This window comes from Desmodus rotundus, chromosome 9 (assembly GCF_022682495.2).
Source record: "Desmodus rotundus isolate HL8 chromosome 9, HLdesRot8A.1, whole genome shotgun sequence".
In the NCBI taxonomy this organism is placed as follows: Eukaryota; Metazoa; Chordata; class Mammalia; order Chiroptera; family Phyllostomidae; genus Desmodus; species Desmodus rotundus.
Window position 1 is genome coordinate 84,209,790 of NC_071395.1, and position 6,000 is coordinate 84,215,789.

General features: G+C 52.6%; 1 long non-coding RNA gene across 1 annotated transcript; it reads left to right on the forward strand.

The window, feature by feature from the left end:
- Positions 1–531: 531 nt before the first annotated feature.
- Positions 532–5,457, forward strand: LOC123477929 (uncharacterized). The gene is made up of 3 exons (XR_006652965.2): positions 532–831; positions 3,688–3,895; positions 4,448–5,457. It is a non-coding gene; the product is annotated as an uncharacterized lncRNA (long non-coding RNA).
- The last annotated feature ends 543 nt before the right edge of the window (positions 5,458–6,000 follow it).

Consider the following 6,000-nt stretch of genomic DNA (forward strand, 5'->3'; position numbering starts at 1 on the left):
CTCCCAAAGCAAGGCCCTGCCTCTCCTCCACCCCCAAAAATGTTGGTGAAAGTTGGAAGCAAAGGGGAGCCAGGGGCTGTTCTTTTCCCCTTCCTTTGGCATTGAGGTAAGATTACGTATAACAAAGCAACAGATCTGAAGTATATGGAATTCCACTAATTTTTACATACACGCCCCTCTTGGCCTGGTGTTCCCCTCACCCCTTACCCGCCCCAGCTACACACCCGGGACCCAGACGACCAGCCCGTAGGTGTGATCTGACGGCCTGGAGGGCGGGGCACGCTGCCTGGCGACTTGGCCAGGTGAGGCCGGCCGCCTGCGCTAGCGCACGTACTGGGTGGAGGGCACCTCCTGACCTCGGCCTCCGGGTGGCCCTGGCAGGGAGCCGGGAGCAGGTCCCCTGGCGAGCAGGCTGACGGAGCTGTTTACCTGCGCAGGGCGGGGCCAAGGGGCGGGGCGCCAGGCGGTGCCGGGTGCCGAGCTTTGCACGCAATGGGCAGCCCCTCCCCCACCCCACCCCGCCCCTTGAAGTCCCGGACCCGCCTCCCTCGGTTGCCTGCCTAGGGAGGGATGCTGCCCTCCTCTATCACCCTAGTGGGCTACAGCAAGGCCAGCCCAACACCACCAAAGGGACCGTGGCTTCCCCAGGCTCCCTGCTGTCTACGGGCTAGTTGCTCCCAAGGCCGCCTTTCGGGGATGTGAAGTTTATACAGTTTCGGGAGCGCTCTTTGGGAAAAATAACACAAACATTCAAACAGAATTAGGCACAGGGCTTTGGAAGGGGCGCCTGTGAACCAGCCTCCCTGCAGTTCAGCCTTCCTTGGCTCTAAGGTAAGTTCACCAAGGCTCCCGCGCTTTTAAATGGCTCTGCCTGAGCGCAGGGCAGGGAGGTCTGCAGTGCTCCCGGCTTAGAGGCTTTGTCCCGAGTCCTCTCGTGCATTCCCTGTCTGGGCATCTTCCCAGGCCCGCAGCTAGGAGAAGGGTGGCAGCGTGTTCGCAGGCCTAAGGAATCCAACTCCCAATTCCACCTCTCGGTCCTTCAGCGGGAGGAAGTGAACCTGGAAGGAGCGGTTGCCCCCTCCTTCCAGCAGGATGCAGGAGGGAGGCTGGCCCTGGCCAATGAGGGCAGTGGCAAGCAGCACCCGAGTCTATTCCAGCAGCTTCCCTGCTATTTCCCATCCTCTGGACAGTGCCGGGGCTCTGCCAGTGGCTTGAAGGCAAAGGGGCACTGCTGGCTACCATCTGCCCCTGAGACAGCTGTTACTGAGACCTCCACAGCTTCTGGGGGTGCTGCTCAGCCTCAGGGCCCCTGGGTTCCCCTAGCCCACTGGGGCTCATGCTCCAAAACATGGAAGACACGGGGGGACAGAGGAGTTAAAGGGCCACTGGATTGTGTTGGCCCAGGGAAAGGTATATGATTCTTTGCACAGGACAGACCTCATGATCTGTGTCTCAGCACCCCTGCACCCCATGGTCCTCCTGCAGATGAAAAGATCAGACTGGAAACTGTGTGGGGTCTCTCGCAAACTATGAGCTGGGAAGTTAGTAAGTCTGTCACTGGCCCCTCTCTCTGTCTAGCAGGGAGGGGTAAGGGCCTTGCTGTTTGGCGTTGGTGAGGACCCGGCGCTGAGGTTTTAGGCCAGGCTAGGCTCTCCCTTCCCTGATTGCAAGAGCCATGACCTCCAAGAAGTCCAGGGTGCATCTGGGAAAAGTGAAAATGTAGAACAAGCCTGCGGGGGAGTGTGCAAAGAGGGGAGAGGCCCTTGCCACATTGTGGTTCTGTGGGAGAGGTGTGCCCCTTCCCCGGCCTTTGCCTTTTAGGGTCAGGGTTCAGTATGCACTTGGGTCACTACCACGCGCACACTGGAGGGTGGCCCATGGAAAAGGACAATGAACTGCTTTAAGATTAGCACTTAACATTTAGACTTCATAGTTTCTCTTCACCAGCCACCTGCCCCCTTTCCACTTCCTTCTTCAGTGACAATGCTGATTGAACTCAACATGTGAAAGTACGGAAAAGTACATTTTTTCACTTCTGACAAGTCTAAATAAAATATAAGTTAAAAGGAAAGGCCAGTCTTAAAGAAATGGTTCATGAATCTGCAGGTGTCTTCCATGTGGACAATGGTTATATTTGGTGACTCAGTGGGAGGTGGTCATTGTATCCATTCTCGTTGTGTACCTGGCTTAGTGAACACACGTTACTGTCTCAGAGTCTCTGGCTCAGGAGTCTGGATGTGCATCAGCTGGGTCCTCTGCTCAGGGTCTCGCAAGCTCAAGGTCAGGCTGTGCTCTCCTCCAGAGGCTTGGTGGGGAAGGCTGCTTCCGAGAGCACTCAGGGGGTTGGCAGAATTCAGTTCCCTGCGGTGGTAGGACTAGGGACCCAGCTTCTTGCTGACTGTTGGCTGAAGGCTTTCCTTAGTCCCCAGGGGCCACCTGTAGCTCCCAGGGCTACTCACAACTCCTTGGCATGTGGACGTTCCCAGTGTGGCTGCTTGCTTCATGAAACCAGCTTCCTGGAGAGTTTACTAGCAGGAGGGAGTCTTGCACAGTACAACAGAGGCATAGGAGAGACAGCCCTTCCCCTTTGCCATATTCTCTTGGCTCATAAACCCGGGTCACGCGAGTTGATTTCCTAGGCTCGTCGTGGTCATCTGTTTCATCAGTCAGGATAAGTAGACACAACAAGCTACATTCATGTAGGCGTGATCTGCTTTTAGTCTCCCTTTTGCATGTACACTGCTGAGTGGTGCCGGCAAAGAGGGGAGGGTTGAGTGAACAGAGAGGAGACTGGAGTAAGGACGCGTGCTGAGAGCAATGCACCGGGCTGTGTGAGCTCGGGGAATGAACCCTGGTCTTTCGGCCCTCCTCCTCTCTGATGAGTTTCCATGAGCTGGCCCCCCAGAGCTTGGGGCAGGGCTGTGGCCAGCTCTTGACTTCTGTACATGACCCAGTGACAGGAGCAGGAGGCACCGAGAGCTTGGGGAGCAGCGTTACCAGTCTGCTCCCTCCTGCCCTATCGTCTCTTATTAACACAGCAGAGCTCAGTAGGAACGTGTTTTGGATTCAAGTTACTGTTTCCGTGTTGACACCCACTGGGATGTGGCAGAGATGCCTTAATTTTGGCCACTGCCTTTAACTGGGCCTAGGAACTTTTACTGTTCAAGTCCCCACGTGACACTTGGTGGAGGTGGCTAAGTCTTAGCCATTGGCTGTTCCTGGCAGGCGAAGGGAAAGGAACGGAGACACAGGGACAACAAGGACCAAAAGTCAGAGTCCACTTCCAGGTCTGTTAGAGTGTCTAGGCCTAGGGGTCTCCCAAGGATTTCTTTTACAAACCTATACATTCGAAAGCTGTGTAATAAAAACCACAACACACTCCCTGGCAGTCAAAATCAAGCCTGAACTTCCTTGCTTTGGAACCAAACTTGAATGTCAGGGAGACGTTTCCGGTTGTCTTGCAGAGATTAAAATAGATAATGCTCTGGAAACTGGAGAGGTTCGTGAACCATGCTGTCCTCTTCCTAAGAGCTGTTTCCTTCCCCGATGACTTATGTCTGCTTTGGAGGAGGGTTGATGTGGGGGTGCGTGTTTGTTTAATGTAGAATCCTTGGCAAATGTAAAATTCTTGGCAAGCCTGTCAGGTTGGCAGGTGCTGAAAAGTGAAATCCTCTTTTTCCAAACCAGAAAAACGGATGCCAGTTTCCCATCATCGTCCTCGAAGCTTCCTCGGGAAGCCACCTCTCTTAGCCCTCAGTGCGTCCAGGCACCAGAGAAGGGGACTCTCCGGCTGGATGGCACCACTGTCAAGGTTAAAGGGAAGGTCAGGTTTAGATCTTCTCCCCAAGGGGCTCTGTCATCCTGAATATTCATCTCCCAGCTGTGACAGATCAGGGTGAATATGGGTGGAGGGCTTGGGTTGGGGTAGCGCTGGGGTAAAAGAAGAAGCTGAGGGAGAAGGGGAGGGGGAGGTAAACGGGGATGCAGGCTGGCACCATTGGCAGCAGGGGAGACAGGTGCTACTGCAGGCCTGGATGGCCAAATGTGGCTTTGGGAAAAGCCAGGATTAGATTAGGTCCCTTAGAACTCACAGCAGTAACTGCGTGTCTCTGTGAGAGATGACAATGCTGATAGCGTGGCAGATTGTGATCAGCCTTGGCAGGGGAGTGCCCAGCAGGGCTTTGTGGTTTGGTAAAGTGCAGCAGACAAGTGGGGCACAAGGCTTCCTGGGAAACACACCCTTCTCTGCCCAGGGCTGCCAACCCCACCCACACCCAGGCTCCTCCCACCAGCAGCTCAGCTTCCATTTTCTCCTCCTTTTACTGCTCCGGGAGGCTGGTCCCACCTGTTTGGCCCCGAGATATCACTCATAAGCCCCGGATGCCCAGCTTTTCCACCTGAGTTGCCCGGTCCCCGTGAATTGGTCAGCACCCATCTTTGTGTGTAGTCTGTTGGCAGGTATAAAGAGGACTTGCAGCAGACCCGGGCACTGGATGGTTACGTGAAACAAGAAGGAGATTCGATCTTGCCAACCAGAAAGAAAGATACCATCTATGCACTTGGATGGAGTTGTTACGATTCAGAACTTGCACTGGATTATTTTTGATATCACCTTTCTAATCTGTAAGAATAAAAATAGCAAGAGGAAAAGACTCAGTGGATAACACTAGCTTGAGCAACGTACCTGTTAACACGGGCAGGCTGCCCTCTGAACCGTCCTGCAGAAAGAATAACGACGTCCCCCTTGGGCACACTCTACCTAGGAGGACCAGATGATTAAAAGTGACTTTGCCAGCCCATCTCCCTTCCCTCCTGCTCAAGGGGTTTTTGAGACAGCCTTTTTTTAAACCATCCCTACAGCTGTGTTCACAGTGTATCCTGAGTTTAGGAATGCCTTCTGTCCGTCTGACCTCTATTGTGTGACAGACCTGCTACCACAGCACAAGGATTTGGGGAGAAAGTGTCACTCATGCTGCTCTGGAACCCCACCCAAAGTGGGGAGCGGTCGACAGTGCTTACTCACCTTTTTGACGTGTGGTTTGAAAAAGCAAAATCGAGTCTATTTTAGCCACTATAATTTAAAAGCAAGGCCAGATCTGAGCAATGGCTTTATGATGCGTACACAAGTTTTAATGTTGGCAGATGGATGCTTCCCTCTGTTTTGATCTTTGAAGTTTGTTTTTGTTCCACGTTTTATTACGGAGGACTTCAGGCCTACGCTCCAGTAAACAGAATGGTGGCATGAACTCCCAGTGTCCATCAGCCAGTTCCAACAGCCCCCAGTCCCTACCAGTCTGGCCCCTGCACCTCCCCCTTCCTCATTATTTTGAAAAAAATTGCATTATTTTATTCATAACAGGTCAATATGTATCTCAAAAAGGAAAAGATGTTTTTATATGATCCTGATACCGTTATCACAACCCAGTACCAAAAATAAATAAATAAATAAACCAAAAACGTGGCATTATGGAATTTACTTTAAATATTGCCTACAACTTATTCCTTCCCTTTAAGTTGAGCCGGCTTACCTGATATCACTCAGCTCAGATATCCTGTTTTTCTAAGGGAATTTGTGCTTTCTTTGAAACTCATGCATTAGCTAATTCCATTCCTAAAAGGAAGCCTGTGGGATGAGCGTGGGGAAGGAGATCAGGGAGCATGGCTGAGTCAGCACGAATCTTAGCTCTGAATGGGCCATGTGCCATGGCCTAGGCAGGGGGTGCCAGTGATCCCGCCCCAGAGGGACAGCAGATCTGAACACACCTGGCCCTGGCCAGCGTGGCTCAGTTGGTTGGGCATCATCGCACAAAGCAAAAGTTCGCTGGTTCGATTCCCGGTCAGGGCACATGCCTGGGTTGTGGGTTTGATCCTTGGTTGGGGTGTGTACGAGAGGCAACTGATCCATGTTTCTTTTCTCACATCGGTGTTTCTCTCCCTTTCTCCGTCCTTTCCCCTCTCTAAAAATGATAAATAAAACCTTTAAAGGAAACAAACACACAA